Below are 17,613 nucleotides of genomic sequence, written 5' to 3' on the forward strand. Positions count from 1 at the left end.
CATTGTCGGGCCATAAATGGGGTAATGGGTTAAGCGTATTTTATGTAACACCCCAAATTTCTTGAGCGTGTTATAACTTAGGATTTCAGGAATATAAAAATTTTTCATATAACAATAGCTGTCATACATCACATAATATCCAAAAAATCCAAATTTACACCTTCTCAGCTTAACAAACCCAATAATCGAATAGCTAAGACAGGCGTGAAAATCTTGAATGCGGAAGATAGATCGAACCTGATATGGTTCACAACCATAATACTTTATTTATCATAAAATTGTTCAAGACGTTTACAAAATGAATTACATGGACATCATCTCTCGCAAGATATAACTGAACGTCTTAAACATATCCAAGACATACATAGGTTCGCATATAAATGAAAATATTCTAAACATGCTATAGACAGCAAATTAAACTTATTCTTCAGCTACCTCCTTTCCTTTAGAGCCGCTCGTCGAACCTGGAACGTTTGAATATTCCAGGGACATAGTCCAATTAGAAGATGAATCTTCTAGTGAGAAACTCCAAAACAGTTTATATCGATGCATGATCAGGTATAAAATGTATGAGGAAACAACGAGAACTACTCCGAAGTGCCTCGTGAACACGTTAGCCTCCTCCAACGAGAGCTTTCTCAATGGCGCACGCATAGCGCCTCTCAGGAGGTCCCTAACCATGTCACTTTGGCCCGACTTCATAGCACTCATGCAGGCACCACATCCGTTGTTCCTTAAGCTCACGGTCTTCCCCACAAGAGCTTTCTCGATGGCGCACGCATAGCGCCTCTCGGGGGATATCCGACTTTTACCCTCGACCAACAATAGATAGGTACAACAGTATGGCCACACGAATTTTATAAATGCAACAGTTAAAAAGTCAATAGCATATAATTTTCAGAAAAATACATTTCATATATGCATCATGATTTCACGTAAGAGAATAACATGCGTTTATGTGTAAGAACTTCATGAAACACGTCTCATGTAATAGAAGTCTCTCATAAGAGAATAAAAAAAATAGGATTTGGAGTATAGGAGTCTCACGGAGTCTCACCTTGTTGAGTTATCTCTTCGACGATATAATTTTACAGCAAACGGCCTAGGTTTCTGCAGAAAATATATGTTTTGGTAAATCTAACCTCAAATATTTTTATATAGAGTTGAAGGTTATTAGAGTAGGGGTATAAATGAAAAATTTCATGTAAAAAGGACCTTTCACGCGTCCTCCCGCGCCCCAAGAAGGATGGCCACGCGCCCCCACGCGCAGCCATTATCCGGCGCGTGTAACTCACGCGCAGGCACCAGATTCCGAACAACAACGTGTCGGTTTGGTATTTCGGCCATATCTCCCTCGTTTAACTCCGATTCAACCCCCGTTTGAACCTACGCAACCCTCTCTTCCCCCTCTACAAGATTATCAAAAAAAAATTGGACTTACCTCGCCTTTTTGCTGACTGATTTTGGCGAATTCCGGCGAACACCCGCAACTCCGACGAGGCTCGTTCTCCGCCGCTTCTTCGCCGCTTTCTTCCCGCCTTCTTGCCGAACCTCCTTCTCTCTCTCTAGAGTAAGCTCCTCCTCTTAGAGTGCTTCACTCCTCAAATTTGTTTGGAATGGTTTGAGAGCAACTCAAGGTGCCTATTTATAAAATCCTTCAACCAATGGTGTTATGCCACTTGTCACAATCTTAGCCATGGACTCCAAAGACTCAAAGCCATAATTGAGTGGCTTTTGAAATCCAAAACTAGAATTAATCCATCTTTTGAAATCCAAGCTAAAACCCTAAACTTCTTTCAAATAACACTTTGGCCCATATTTCAAGTTTTCAACTTTAACATTTCACCACCTAAGCTCATAATTTCATCATTCTTTCATTTGGATAATTTCTCTAATTAGAATTATACCCTCAAACATCAAATTTATCGAGATACTTAAAATCCCAGAATTATTAACTCAAAATTACTCAATATATACGATTTTTCGGAAGCCCCTTACCATCATTCGGTATTTTTAGGTTATAACTTAGCTTAACCAAAAACCATTTCTGATTTGATTTCTTTAGTGCAATAAGTCTCACCTCGAGATGCTCGTTAAAATTATACCTTTGTCCTTAGGTATCTAAGCTCTAGGGCACTCCCTGCGACTGATTCAGTCACTTGTTGCCATTTCAAACATATTTTTCGGTATTTTAACTCACTTATAATACGTGGCAATTTCACGAAAATATAGGGTGTTATATTTTACCTCATTGTTGGGCCATAGGCCGGGCAACTAGCTAGATCACATTTTACCTCGTTACCGGGCCATGAGTGGGGCAACAAGTGTGAGCGTATTTTTCCTTGTTGTCGGGCCATAAGCGGGGCAACGGGCTAAGCGTATTTTACCTTGTTGTCGGGCTATAAACGAGGCAACGGGCTAAGCGTATTTTATCTCGTTACCAGGCCGTAGGCGGGGCAACGGGCTAGATCACATTTTACCTCGTTGCCGAGCCATGAGTAGGGCAACAGGTGTGAGCGTATTTTTCCTCGTTGCTGGGCCATAAGCGGGGCAACGGCCTAAGCGTATTTTACCTCATTGTCGGGTCATAAGCGGGGCAACAGGCTAAGCATATTTTACCTCATTGCCGGGTCGTAGGCGAGGCAACGGGCTAGATCACATTTTACCTCGTTGCTAGGTCATGAGCGGGGCAATAGGTGTGAGCGTATTTTACCTCGTTGCCGGGCCATAAGCGGGGCAACGAGTTAAGCGTATTTTACCTTGTTGTTGGGCTATGAGCGGGGCAATAGGCTTGAGTTTCCTTTCTATAGATGCAAATAAAATGAAAACCATGTACACACAAGCATTTTTACGTGGTTCGGCCAAATGTGCCTACGTCCACAGTCCTAATTAAGGCTTATATTATTGCAGATACTTTGCTAGGTATAACGTTCATGTTGTTACTGGGTAACAACAATAAATTTGTAGAAAGGGAAACTACAGATGGATGACCCTCTAATGGACGATTCGAGCGATGGGTGACCCTCTCGTGGTGTATTTGAGCGATGGATGAGTCTTCCGGGGGTAAAACAACGATGGGTGAGCCCCTTGGTCAGGATGAGAACGATGGGTGACCTGTTGGAAAAAGAATAGGTTAGGGGCACGGGTGAAGGTCCCCGCGTGAACCCTCCGATGCTTAAATTAGATCACTGTAGAAATAGAGTACTTGAAAGTAAGAGTGTAAATATGAGAGCGAGAGATTGCCTTTTAAGTTATCCATGTCAGTGGTTGAATTTTACTTTCATCCCTTGTTTTGCAGACGACATGAATCTATTCAGGGAACAGATGCTCAAATGACGTGGTAGGAATTCATGACAGTCTGGCGAGCAAGACCCACAGCCTCCTCCTCAAGCGTCCCATGGCTTGTCACAGGAGTCTCCGTCTAACATTCCAGACCCTAGCCTTCTTCCCCTGCCAGTTCCTAGCTCATCTCAAAGGCGCCTAAAAATGAAGAGGTTTGAGACAGGTGCCTTGTCCTGAACCCTTGGTTCCCTCCTTGGACATTTCCATGTTAGACCCTCCTACCCTCGAAGGCGCCCTTGGGGAACTAAATCCAACTGATGCATCTAGCTCACGAAGGAAGGGGACTGGCAGCTCTCATTCCTCTTTTGGCGGTGAGCTTGATTGAATCAAGGAGGAGAGTCACCAACCTTTTGTTCCCTTTCATAGGGATCTGCGAAAGCTAAAAGCTGAGCTCCCAAACTTTCGGCCTATTCTTCCTCCCATTGCTAAGCCCAGACGAAATCCTGTGCCAATCCCTAACAGCACTCGGGTGAGAGGTGACCACTTCCATGTGCAGCCTGGGCTAATTGATACAAACTCTGGAAGAGACCCAGGGGTTGGTGCCAGGATGATGTATGTGTTGGAAATGTATGCCCTAAAGACACGTTTTGTTTAATTTATGGTAATGATGTTTCTTTTATTCAGTTTATGGCACATATATTATTTGCATTTAATTGTTGGAAAGGTGTCCATGCTATTAAGTAAGTGATTCATGTGATGGGTCGTTCTTCACAGTTAGGCATGAATCATGGGTACTTAATAAGCAAGAAAATATAACTCTTGATCTTTTGATAGAACTGGGCATTCTATCATGATAAGATCATTGTGCAATAGATCCTAATGGAGGATGGCTTGCCTTAGCCAGTAAACAGTCCGTTTACTCTAATTGTACAAGCGCATTTGGAATGCGTAGAGTGGACCTGTGATAGAAGCTAATGACAAAGTACTAATTATCATGGAGCTAGTCTATCACTGCTACTACGTGGACGAGTACTCTAATACTTGAGTATTAGTTGGTGGTCTAGTGAACCTAGAGCTATATTCTTAGATTCATTGTAGGTGAGGTCTATCAAAGATCAATATCCTTTTGAGTTGGGAGTATGGTTTCTAATTAGCTAAGACAGACTAATACAAGATAGTTTCTGTGATTCACCCCCTTGTGATTGTCCAAGAATAATCGAATAATCCAGGGCCCTGGGAACGTGACTTATGAGTGTGTGCTTCTGGGTAGCTCCCAATGATAAGCAAGTACATTCGAGTTGTCACGGATTATTGGACTAGTGATCTAAGGATGGTAGAAGTCATTTAGAAAGGTGTTAGTACATTATTCCTTTCTAAATGATGGGTGTTACGCAGAGGGGTATTTTCGTCATTACACTAGTAGGTCAAAGACATGACATATGCAAAATTATTCGTGGGGTCAGTGTTACCATATGGTGATAGTTGGAACACTTAGAATGACAAAATATAGCTACTAGGTAGCAGGGATATTTTGGTCATTTTAGTAGCCGTGAATAATTTGTCTTTTGGTCCCCGGGGTAGCTCGATGTAACTCATGTATTTTTAATACATTTGGCTTGTTGGATGAATTACATTAAGAGAGAATTATTTTATTTAGAATGGTCCATTGGGCTAAAATAAAATAATAGTTCATTAGGGTTTTAATTAATTAATTGGGCTAACCCAATTAGAAAATTAATTAAAAGATCTTAGCCCATTAGGGTTTGGCCCACTAGGGTTTTAACCCTAGGGTTCTCCCTATATAAATCTCTCTTTAGTTGTTTTTTCATCCAAGTCGTTTTTCATTCTTCTTCACCGAAGAGAGGCCACGAGTTCGAGTCATACTCCGGAAGATCGAAAGGGGGCGTTTGAGTTCTGATGCGACGGAGCCGAAGGCTAGCAGGACAGCCGTCGTCTCCTCTACGCGAAGAAGCTCCCATCGCTCCATTCCGTCCGGTAATCCGCCGTAAAAGTAAGTCTCCTAGACTCTAACCAATACGAGGATCGTTTTTTATTTTAAAACGCTTCCGTTGCATGCTTTTGATCCTCGTTCATGATCCTTCAGTATGCTACCGTGCTCCCTTAGGATGAGCAATATTTTTTTGGCATTTAGCCTAGCGTTGCCAACTCTCCCGAGTAAAAGATTATTGAGGTAAGATATCTTTATTGTGCCTATATGTTGTATTTGTCATTTGACTTGGTTGTTGGTCTTTTAATGCACTATTTACGCCCAGGGGGTCCAAGGGTTGGTGATATCCAACGCTATCGGGAGAGCTTATCATCATCGGGTAGAATAAGAGAAGGTGGAGGCAAGAGAGAACATGATAAAGTGGAGGGATCATGAGCGTTCCTACCAAGCAAATATCAGAAAATTGAATCGAGAGGCAGAGGACATGCACTCTAAGCTGGCGAAAGCTCATGGTGAATCGTCAAGCATAAAGTGGGAGATAGAGAAGCTCCGGAAGAGCAAAGAATCACTAACGAGAGAGCTTGTGGGAGTTAAGGAAACCCATGACAACCTTTTGTAAGAACATTCCTTAAGGGTAGATGAGCTTGCTCGTCAGAAGAAGTAGTATAGGTCGCTCAAGGATCGAAGGAATGAAGAGATCTCGGCAGCACAGGAAAAGGCTGTGAGGGACTATTGCCTTTCAACGGACTGCCAAGAAAGGAAGATCGGTTATGGGGGCTACTTTACTAAGTATGGATTCTATGTTGCACGCTCGCATCTGGAATCCAAGCGCCTAGGAGAATAGTTCCCTGAGTTGGTTTATACGGATGAGGTAGAGGAGTCTGAGGTTCCCGATTGGCGAAGATATAACGATCCTGACCCCATGAGTCCCAAGGCTTATTTTAATGCCAATTTAGCTGATAATCTGGAGAACTTATTGGGCCCATGGGAGCCGTACGCCTTTGCCTCAGCGGAAGTCGAGATGACGGATGCCCAACCTATAGCTGATGACACAGTTATTCCATCCTCGGGCCAAAAGAAAGGGGAGGCCCTATCTGCTCCGAGTAGCGGTGCTCTCAGTTCTGGCAGGACGAAGCGGACTTAGAGTAGATCCTCTTTTTTTTTTTCAAGTGTAGTAGCTCTTTCTCCGTTGAGCGTAGTATCTTTTATTTGCATAAATAAGATTTGTCTCTTAACAATGGCTGCATCTCGCTGGTTTTCTTTATTATTGCTGCCCATAGAAGGTCTGGGATTTTAGGTTTTTCCTGCCACAAGGTGGACTATGGGCGTTCAGGCCCTTAGTGGTCCTTTGGCAATTTCTTGACCTCTCGCTATCAAGCTAGGTCAATTAAATAGACTGGCGAGATAGCTCGTGATTTCAATATTGGCGAGTTGTGCTGGACATATTTGTTACTTCACTGGGTTGGGCCACTTGGCTTTGAGGTAGGGCAATTATCACATTTGTCGGGCCAATTGAGCTGTGCTTTTCTCATGGCGCATTGCGTGGTAGGGCCTTATTTATTACTATCGGGCTTAGTAGAGCAACCTACTAGCGGGACATTAGTTTACTCGCCAATTTTGATTTTTTCACTTCTAGGCAAGACTTGTCATACTGCTTTGCGAGGAAGCAAAAGGCTCTCTTCTCCCTTACCTGAAATAAAACGAAAAAAGGAAGACACAAGTATTTTACATGGTTCGGCAAAATGTGCCTACGTCCATGGTCCCTCGTCGGGTTCATATTATTATTGCGTTACATGTTAGGAGGAGAGTACAATTTCAGGTGATTTGTGCTCCAAGTCTTACTCATGGTTTCACCCTGGAGCGTTTGGAGGATACATGTACTAAGGCCTATTATTTCCTGGATGCGATACGGCCCTTCCCAGTCTGCCCAAAATTTTCCATCCTCTCGGAGTGCATTGGTGATGACTGACTTTCTAAGGAGCAAATATCCTTCTTTGAGAGGCCAACTCTTTACTCAAGAGTTGTAATAGTTGGCCACCCTTTTATGATAGGTAGCCATTCGTACAGCCGCCCTATCTCTCTGTTCCTCGATGAGATTAAGACTTTCTTTTAGTTTATCAAAGTTATTTGAGCTACCACTTTCATCAAAAGTGTCCAATCAGGGTGATCTGCACAAGATTTCTACTAGAATCAAAGCTTCTGTCCCATACAGCAGGTTAAAGGGCGTTTCACCCGTTGAGACCTGGCTGGTTGTTCGGTAGGCCCACAGGACGGTAGGCAATTCATCCACCCATGCTCCCTTTGCTCCTTCCAGCTGAGTTTTCAAACCATGTAAAATTGTTCTGTTGCTAATTTTGGCTTGTCCGTTAGCCTGGGGATATGCTACTGAAGAAATCCTTAACTGAATATCTAGGCCTTTGCAGAAATTCTGAAAAGAATCACAGTCAAATTGCTTTCTATGATTAGTGTTAATAATTCGTGGGATCCCAAACCGTCATATAATGTCTTTCCACACCATGGCTTCTACTTTCCTAGCGTTGATAGTGGCTATGGATTCTGCTTCAATCCACTTAGTGAAATAATCTGTTGCTACCAGAAGAAATTTCCTTTGCCCTACAGCTTGTGGATGAGAGTAAAGTAAGATCGCTACGGGATAAACAGCGTAGTTCAAAATTTTGAACTTACCCTGATCCCGGTGATTGGATCAATGTCAAAATTAAATCATTCACAAATAAATAAATAAATCTAACCTTTAGATTATCGAGTCGTTCGCTGATTCGAGCCGTCCAAGCGTCCGACCTCTAACTCATGATACGCGGCATGTGTCCGTTGGCAAGGAGAGCGGAATAGGAGTGCTAGCTCCTTCTCCTTTGCGCGACTTGTGTATGGACGGTAAAAGAACACCCACGTTTCAAATTGATGCCAAAAGAAATGGGAAGAGTGAACGGCAATACGTTTTTCAACTCTTGAAAAACGACACCAAAAACACTACAATTTTGGGCAACCCATAAACGGATATTTATAGTGAAATATCCTAGGGTTTCTAAAACCCTAATGGATTGGGCTTAGCCCAATAATTCTAATTTAATTAGAATATTAAGTGGGCTTATTCTAGTCCAACTAGAAATATAATTGAATGGTCCAAATCCTTTTATAGGTTTAAATAAAATATTTTGGCCCAAATCTAATTCAAGCCCAAATATAATATTTAATATTTGGCCCAAATCTAATTTAGTCTAAATATAATATTAATATTTGGCGCAAATCTAATTTAGTCCAAATATAATATTTATTTTAATATTTGGCCCAAATCCAATTTAGTCCAAATATAATATTCAATTTAATATTTGGTCCAAATCTAATTTAGTCCAAATATTAACTTAAGCCAAAAAACATTTTATTTCCTATTTTCCACTCCAACAAATAGAAAATTATTAAATTAGAAACTCCTTCCTAATTTAATCAATTGCCATTTTAGGAAACTCTTTCCATTATGACGACTGATCGGAGCTATCGAACACCGATAGATTAGATGAATGATGATTCGGATTTGCAATAGGGGTGCAACCCAAAGTCGTCTCCCAACGAACCTCAAACGGATCTGTCAAAACAAGGCTAAACGGGGGGGGGGGGGGGGGGGAAAGTTTTGATGAAAAACAGAAAACAAACTAAGCAAGAACACAATAAATCGAGATGCAATCAGTTGCAAACCAACCTTCTATCCCAGTTCTCATCGCCTTCTCAATAAACAAATTGTTTAGTTCTAATCCTCAAATCGAAAATCAGAAAAATCCTTTAACAACCGCCAAAGATTGGAAAGAAAACCAATAAAAAGATTTCAGAAACCTCTTAGTTCAATCTATCAGTTTTGATTCCCCTTATTGCACAGATTCGAGACTGATTGAAATACCATCCAAACAGGTTGTTCTTGCTTCTAGTTAAAGCCTCAACCGAGCACAAAAACCTTGGATTCTCAAACAAAGACAATGCATGCATTCATCCAACCGGTATCAACACATACACAGATTTAAGAGAGAACAGAAACAAGAGAACAATAAAGTTAAAACTAAAAAATAGATTTCCATTAAAACCAAAGACTCAAAACGGGAACAAGGATGGTATTGCAACTGATTACAGAATCCTTAGCCTTCCATCTTGACAAGAACAATGGAGAGAAGGAAAGGTGGCTACTGTTCACTCCCTTCAAAAGAATACTATCTTTTTTAATGGCCTCTTAAGGTGCTTAAGTAGAGCTTAAGGAGGAAACCCTAGGTTACTGCAACTTCACAGCCAATTTCGGATAGGTTAGCGTGCGTTATGGGCTTCGGTCTCTTCATAATAATTGTAGATCAGGAAGATTAGATGAATTTGGGGTTTTTAATCACTTGATTTGGACATCGGACGCCCAAGATATGGCCTTTTAAAGAATCAGCATCTATGCAGCTTTCCAAATTTGACCCAACTTCCTAGCCCCGACTTTGAAGTGCTGTTTGAAGGCCCAAACGAACTCGGATTTGGACAAACCATACCATTCCAGAAAGCCCAAGAAGTCCTCTACAGTATCTCTGAAGACATAATCTTCATTATGGAATTTTATCTTGGCCAAAATACTGAAGGAAGTGTAGGAGGTTAAATCTGCTAAAATTGCCCTTACTTCTCTATCTCCAATTTCCAAGATATCTCATTGCCATCAAGACGTCTCATGCCCCATATCATGCTCCCATAGCCCTAAACCTAGAAAAATAAAGTAAAATAGTGTGAAGCCCAATTCCTATAAAATAAAATGAAATAAAGTCAAGATGAATAAAATGACACAACTAATGTGCAAAAAGACTAAATATGAGGGCTAAATAATATGAAAATATGTGCTCTATCAACGACCCCTCGCCATATCGACGTCATTACGTCTATTTGTTCTTTTTCTGTGAGAACCTACGATGGCACAACTTCTTGCCGAAGTGTCCCACTTAACCATACGTCCACTCTCCTGGTTTAAGCCAGGGACCGTGCCTATTGCGTATGACTCATTAGGCTTCCGAATATGTTGGCAATGTGTCGGTACGAACACATAAGACAAGATTGGCCTCTAGCAAGGCATCATGCCTACCCAATTATTTAGATGGATTCATAATCCGCAAATAACCTTTCACGAGCATGGTTACTGTGTAATTCGATCCTCTCGTCTTATGTGATCTCAAGTATGGCGATGTGTTGCTTGATAACGATCACATGAGTTTTTTTCGATCTTCCGGATATCTTCACTTAATTAGAAAGTAAATCAATAACTCCTTATTGATCTCTTTCACCATGGCCATGGATTTAAAGTGAATATCCACCGAAGGCGCCTTAGATACATCATCCTCTATCAAGGGATAGACGAGTCCCATCTTAGTTATACACCCATCTCCATAAGCTTCACGATATACCCAACGATCGCCCACATGCAGCCTTTTTTTAGGCCCATCGAAATGATGTCAAAGCATACCGGTCTTCTTATGAGATAACCGTGACAACCTCAGGTCCAAGGATTAGTTACACCCATCTCGTATGAGAATTCCATCAACATATAACCAAAATGGATTCTCATGGCGAGTCATGTCCAGTGACACGTTCTATAACATTGGTCACCTATGTACTTGTCTAGGCATCCCCATGCCTATGGGTGTGAGACCCCCATTGCTATCACATAGCAAAAACATAGCACATACAAGTCTTACCGCAATTGTTAATGTCCATTCTTGATATTGCTACGACTTGGGACGTTTAATGATGTCTAGAAACTGTGATGCATCATCTCATATCTTTATAGATTAATCACAGTATACATCATATAGACTTCTATCTAGTTTCATTCGGTTATTACAATAATAACAAGAAACTAATAGAATGACTTCTTGTGAATTTGAATAACTCCTTATTCAAACAATAAACATGATTACAATTGTCAGTGTACAACAAGCCCAATCTGATTGGGTCTAGAGCACCTACATTAACAGTGGAATGGGCAGAGAATATCCAAGCCCCATTAAGCAAAGAGGATGGGCTATAATGTGGGCTGTAATTACGATATTGGAGCAGAATGAATCAGAGCGTGCGTCTGGCATTTATCACACTCCCTGACCTTTGTTTGGGCGTCCTGTTGTAATGTGGGCCGAAAAAAACCTGACCTTATGATTTTGGCTGATAGGGCCCTTCCTCCCAGATGCTCACCGCATACTGATGGCGCGCATATTTTATATTATTTATCCCTCTTATTCCATCTTCATTTCACTCTATTTAGGTTATTTCATTTGTCTTGTGTTTATTTTATTTTATTGGGCTTCACACTATTTTTATTCTTATTTGGCAGATTTGGGCTACAGATTTGAGCCGCAGATTTGAGCTATTTCGATAGAGGCGCAAGTGGGCTTTGCAAGGTGGACGGACATCGAGTTTGAAAGAGGTAACCATACTTCATTATGGGTTATGGGAAAATCCATTGGGCCCTTTTTAATTAATTAAATTATGGGCCATATGTAATAAAAAAAAACCCTAAGCCCATTTAGCCTAGGTTTTTATTTTCCAAAACCCTATAAATAAGAGCTAGCTAAGAGGCATTAAGGTGGCTGATTTTGGAGGATTCTCACGGTTTTAACCTAGAAGCTATGGAAGGCTAATTCGCTTGTAATCTGCTAGATTCCCGTACCTTGCCTGGTTTGAGTCTCGGTCATATAGTCGAATCTGGTTTGGAACTCAATTTTCATATTTTTATTGATGATTTCGTTTCTTTTCCTTCTCTAAGTTTATGTATGTTTCTTTTACGCGGTTGTATGAATGCATGCATGATCTTTGGATGGGTTTAATTGACGTGCTCGGTTGAGGCTTTGATTAGAAAGAAACGGTATATTATAAATTGTATGAGCGATTGCTCATTTTGATTTAATCTTTTACGGTTGTAGAAGAGTTTTTCAAAAATCAAACCAAACAGATTATTTTCATAAGTAAGACGGGGATTACTGTGGTAAGGAGGTAGGGTTTGTAGCAGAATTCATCTTTGTTTCATTCTTGAGCGTTTTTAAGTTCGGTTTTCATCACAACCCCCCTCGTTTAATCTTGTTTTGATAGTTCGTTGACAATTCATTGGAAGACGACCTGGGGAGCATCCTAGCTGCAAACCAGTCCTAATACATACACTAATTTGGTCGGTTCGACAGCCTCGATCACATACTTCGCTATGAACTTTAGCCAAGGTATAATCGGTCTCCTGGGGACCTAAGCATTTGAGGAGCGGTATAGTGTAAGCTCGCTTGTAAAGCGTTCCATCTATCACTGTGAAACGAGCCCCTCTAATTTTAACTTTTCTGGCCTCCTTTGGGTCTGCTAGCAATTCTCTCGTGGTCAAATATTTGTAAAAAGGGGTTCTCCAGCCGTTACCGTTCTCAATACATGCTACCTCAGGTTCTTCTATACCTGGTCGCTGAAGGACTTCTACATATACTGTTCTCCCAGTGGTTTCTTTGGTGGATGCCAATTTGGATAAGGCATCTGCATGACCATTGAGGGATCTGTTGATTTGCATTAATTGAAAACTTTCGAACAATTGTGCAAGTGTCCTAACTTTTTGTAGATACTATCCCGTGACCGGCTCTCTAGTCTCGTACTACCCGTAGTATTGCTGAACAATCAACTGAGAATCACCATGCGCTATCAATTGCGCTACTTCAAGCTTTCGGGCTAACCTTAGATCGACAATTAGCACCTCATACTCAGCTACGTTTTTCGAGCTTGGAAAGGAAAATCTCAAAGAGTATTCAAGGGATTCTCCTTCTGGGGGGATAAGCACTACTCCAGCTCCACTCCCTTGTGAACTGGCGGCCCCATCTACAAACAATAACCATTATGTTCTGTTCTCTTCTTTGGCTTCCTTAGAGGGAGTACATTCAACAATAAAAGCTGCCAACGCTTTCCCTTTTATTGCTTACCTAGGCTGGAATTGTATATCATACTCGCTCAACTCAATGGACCATTTGGTGAGACGATTGAAACATTCAGGTTTTTGCAAGATGCTCCGCAATGGTTGGTTCGTCAGTACGTTGATGAATGGGCTTGGAAGTATGGCCTCAATTTTCCAGAGGCGTTCAGCAGGGCCAGCGCCACCTTTCAGTGAAGGGATAATGTGTGTCTGGGCCTTGTAGAACCTTACTGACATAGTACACCGGCCGGTCCACCGGTCCTTCCTTTTTAATCAGCACTGCACTCACCGCTTTGTCACTTACGCCCAAGTACAAATATAACATTTCCTCAGTTTCGGGTTGGGTCAACAGAGGAACTTCTTTCAAGTATTCCTTTAATGCCTCAAACGACCTCTGGCATTGCTCCATCCACTCAAACCTTTTTCCCGCCCTTAACGTTTGAAGAAACGGGAGTTCCTTTTCAGCTGACTTGGAGAGGAAACGTCCAAGAGCCGGCATTTGGCCTGTCAGCCGTTGCACCTCCTTAATTGATGTTGGGGGTTCCATATCAACTATCGCTTGAATTTTTTTGAGGTTCACCTCTATCCCCCTTTGTGTGATCATATACCCTAGGAATTTTCCAGATTGAACTCCAAATGCACATTTTGCTGGGTTTAGGCGCATTTCATATTGCCTAAAGACTTCGAGCACTTGCACCAGCATTTTTACGTACGATTCCTTCTCCCGAATTTTCATGATCATATCATCAACATAGCCCACCATGGTATCACCCAATAATTCTTTGAAGACTTTATTCACCATGCGCTGATAGGTGGCCCTCGCGTTTTTGAGCCCGAAAGGCATAACTTGGTAACAATATATCCCTTTCTCTGTAATGAACGATGTTTTCTCCTGATCTGAAGGATACATCATTATTTGATGATACCTCGAGAAGGCATCTAGAAAACTCAACAGTTGATACCCAAATGTTTCATCCATGAGACGGTCAATCCGAGGTAACGGGTAAGAATCTTTAGGACACGCCTTGTTGAGGCTGGTGAAGTCTATACACACACGCCATTTTCCATTGGATTTTTTAACCATGATGACATTTGCCAGCCATTTTGGGTATAATACCTCTCGAATGAAACCTGCCTTTAGTAGTTTATCAACTTCATCTTCTAACGCTGATAGCTTATCAGGGGCAATATTCCTCTTCTTCTGTCAAACAGGCTTGAACTGAGGATCCATATTCAGATGGTGACGTATCATGTCTGGCCTGATCCCCGGCATATCCTTTGGTGTCCAAGCGAAGACATCCAAGTTTTTTCTTAAGCACTACACAATTTCTTCTTTTACCGGTTTCAGAAGCTGTATGCCAACATATGCCAACTTCTCGGGGTCTGTATCGCTTAAGTGTACTGCTTCTAACTCTTCCACTGGTTGGGGCTTGCGAGCAATCTCTTCTGCTAAGGATTTGTGTATGGCTTTCTCAGCAATAGATGAAGTCTCTTATGTCCTTTTTCCATTTGTAGATGACACATAACAGGATCTTGCCTTCCTCTGATCTCCACGAACCTGCCCCACTCTTGAGAGCATGGGGAATTTCATTAATAAGTAGCAAGAGGACACTATAGCTCTCATATCGTTGAGGAGAAGTCGGCCTAAAATCATGTTGTACGCTGCAGAAGGGGCTTTGACCATGATAAAATTTGCTTGTCGAGTCACACTTTGAGGGTCGGCGCCCAATGTGACTGGTAGTTGAACAGATCCTGCCACTGGGACAGCTTCCCTAGTGAAGCTGTATAAGGGAGATGAGACTCTTCTCAATCGGTCAGGGGACATATGCATTTGCTCGAAACAATTCCAATAGATCGGATTAACAGAGTTGCTGCTATCCACCAAGATTCTATTGACAGGGTGTTTGGCGACAATTGTGGAAATTACCATTGGATCGTCATGCAGGAGTATTATATCCCCTCTATTAGCAGGGGTGAATGTTATGGGCTCCTCGTCTTCTCTTGCCTCCATCACTAAATTAACCTAGTAGGCTTGATGAGCGTGGGCTTTTCGAAAAGAAGAAGTATTCCCAGCTAGAGTCTCGTCCCCAGAGATAACATAAATGGCTTGATGTGTTGGCTCATTGTCAGGGGGGGCCATAACTCTGTCTTCATTCTGTCGCAAATTTTGTCTGTCTTGACCCTCGGGTCTTTCTTCCATTCTTTGACGATCTCGGTCGTTCCCTCCTTTAGCCCTTACATACCTTTGCAAGCGCCCTTCCCGAATGAGTGCTTCAATCTGGTTTTTTAACTCCCTGCACTGGTCAATAGAGTGCCCCCGAATCCGGTGATACTTGTAGTATTCTTCTTGATTTCTCCCCATGGGACAGTCTTCCGTCTTCGGAAGTTGGAGAAGGCCTGACCCCTCTACTACTGCCAGTATAGTTGGCCGGGGTTGATTGAGCCTAGTGTAATGATGGAATTGCGGTCTGACTGTATCCGACCTCTTGGTCCGTTCTTTTCACTAGTTCGACCCTTCTTCATTATCTTGTTCTTTTCTTTTTCTTTCTCCATCTTCATTTCCCCTATTGTTCTCATCATCTCTGTGTGGAGTATGTACTTATTGGCTCTGACAAATAGGTCTGCCAAAGATTTTAGCGGGTCTAGAGACAATGATTCTTGCAAAGGGGGTAGTCGTGTCCCTTAGAACATAGCAGACACAACCATTTTAATAGGCAAATTGCAAATCTCAAGCGTGGCATTCCGAAATCTGTCCACGTAGTGACGTAGGGTTTCCTTATGCCCTTGTCGAACGCTAAGAAGGTACGTTACGTCCTTCTTCCTTTGACTGTTAATAATGAATGCCTTAATGAACTCTGTTTTTAACTGCCCGAATGAAGAAATGGATGCTTCGGGTAAACCATTAAACTAGGCCCGAGCATGCCCAGTTAAGGTTAAGGGGAATGCCCTACACATTATCTCATCATCCCATCCATAAAGCATCATTAAATATTCGTAATTTTGCACATGATCATAGGGGTCGTCTTTGCCTGAATAAGGGTTTATCTGGGGCATTTTAAACTTTCTCGGCAAGGGTTTCTCCATTACTTATGCCACGAATGGTAGTTTTCCTCGAGATTGTTCCTCGGGAGCAGGTAATAACTTATTCTGTTGTAGCACCCGCTCTATCATTTTTTTCATGTCAGTTATCTCCCGTGCACTAAATGCGGTAGGGTTGTCATCAGGCCCATCTCTCTGTTGGGTTGCAGGTCCTGATCTCTTTCCATAGGAGTGCTGGCTATCATTTTCGAGTATCTTCCTCTTTGTGGACTCCGCCTTTCAGTCTTTCTACGATCAGTTCCTCCTCGTTTTTCTCGCTGGGGAGAAGTCTGGCTATGAGCTCCTCTTAAAGGGGATCTTGGTGGATCGTTTCAAATATGGACATGTTGAGCATGAGTTTCAGGGCTCACTTCTCAGTAGGAGCCATCCCCCGGTACCTCCTGACGTGCCCTGTGGGAAGGAATTGTCTCTGGCATAAACTTTCTTAATACTTCTGGGATTATCCCGTGAGGAACCAAACTTTGTAGGATACCTACCATTTCCCGAAGAGCTTGCATTCCTTCAGCATGTTGTTGTTGTAGAGCCTCATACTCCACCCAAGGAATGACAGACGAGACTTGTATCCCTGAGTAGGGTCTTGAGAGAACATGTGAGGCGGCACCTGAAGTTGCACCCCTAATGGATGAGAGGGCTCTGGAAGAGATGGTTGCTGGTGAGTGAGGGATGGGTGACCCTCATGAGGAGATTGATGGATGAGGGATGGTTGGCCCCCATGGGTGAGGGGTAGCAGGCCCTTATGAGTAGATGGATGTTGTTCTTTCGCTTGAGCAAGGGTCTCCCATTGAGGTGATTGGGCACCCCGGGTGAGGGTCTGACGATTACTTCGAGTTTGAGCTATAGTGAGGGAATAGTTTAGTAGCTTTTTGTTTGTGTTTCCTATAGACGACGCCAATTGTTGTTACCGGGTAACAACAATAAATTTGTAGAAAGGGAAATTGCAGATGAACGATAGGTGACCCTCTCGTGGTGTATTTGAGTGATGGATGAGTCTTCTGGGGTGAAAACGGCGATGGGTCAGCCCTTTGGTCAGGATGAGAACGATGGGTGACCTGCTGGAAAAAGAATCGGTTAGGGGCGCGGTCAAAGGTCCCTGCGTGAACCCTCCGATGCTTAAATTAGATCACCATAGAAGTAGAGTACTTGAAAGTAAGAGTGTAAATATGAGAGCGAGAGATTGCATACCAAATGAGGGAAAGTGACCTCCTATTTATAGCAACAGGAGGGGCATCCATGTGTTGCGTGTCCCGAGCTTTGCGGCCAGAATCTAGGAGAGGCTTTGATCGAATCTTGCAGAAGTAGTTTTAGGCCGATTATTTGGAGGCGTTGGCACAAG

The 17,613-nt window shown here is 42.3% G+C and overlaps 1 long non-coding RNA gene across 1 annotated transcript; it reads right to left on the bottom strand.

Moving 5' to 3' along the window:
* Positions 1-226: 226 nt before the first annotated feature.
* On the bottom strand, positions 227-1,595 carry LOC127801659 (uncharacterized). Its single transcript, XR_008023112.1, has 3 exons — positions 1,442-1,595; positions 1,058-1,110; positions 227-464 (listed from the first exon to the last, which is right to left on the bottom strand). It is a non-coding gene; the product is annotated as an uncharacterized LOC127801659 (long non-coding RNA).
* Positions 1,596-17,613: the final 16,018 nt, after the last annotated feature.

Source organism: Diospyros lotus, chromosome 5 (genome assembly GCF_014633365.1).
Source record: "Diospyros lotus cultivar Yz01 chromosome 5, ASM1463336v1, whole genome shotgun sequence".
Lineage (NCBI taxonomy): Eukaryota > Viridiplantae > Streptophyta > Magnoliopsida > Ericales > Ebenaceae > Diospyros > Diospyros lotus.